Raw genomic sequence first — 535 nt, 5'->3', positions numbered from 1 at the left:
ACTTTATGGAAACAGGGGACTCCTCCCTAGCTTGTTCCTGGGGCCTTACGACTAAAGGCAAACAACACTTGGGGGCACCCAAACCCCACGCCTCAGGTCTTAGGCCTACACACAGGATGCCCGCCAGAGGTTTTGGAAACATCTGAAGCCCCAGATGGGGGTGGCAGATGTTTGCAGGTAGCCTAGGGCCACTCCGGGCTCTGGACCGACCCTTGGATGCGAAATTGATTTGGCCGATTTGGCTTGGGATAGGGAAAATTTAAAAAGACAAAAAAAAAGACTCTGACTTGGGTTTTGCATAAACCCTTTGCTGCCTCCGAAGTGCCCGGGTCTCCAGGCTGCACATTTTGAGCCCTTGGAAATCACGGTGCATTTTGCAGAGGTGTAGGTTGTCTAGGAACCTTGTCTGCCTGGTGCATTTTGAACACTTGACTTGACTGGCGGGTCGTGCCAGGGCTGCCGTCCCCGTGCGAGTGCGAGTGCGGCCGGCTGGAGCCGGGTCGCCGGCCCCCGCTCCCTGCAGCGCAGCGCAGGG

The sequence above is a fragment of the Alligator sinensis genome, unplaced genomic scaffold (assembly GCF_000455745.1).
Source record: "Alligator sinensis unplaced genomic scaffold, ASM45574v1 scaffold421_1, whole genome shotgun sequence".
Lineage (NCBI taxonomy): Eukaryota > Metazoa > Chordata > Crocodylia > Alligatoridae > Alligator > Alligator sinensis.
This window is presented reverse-complemented; position numbering follows the sequence as displayed.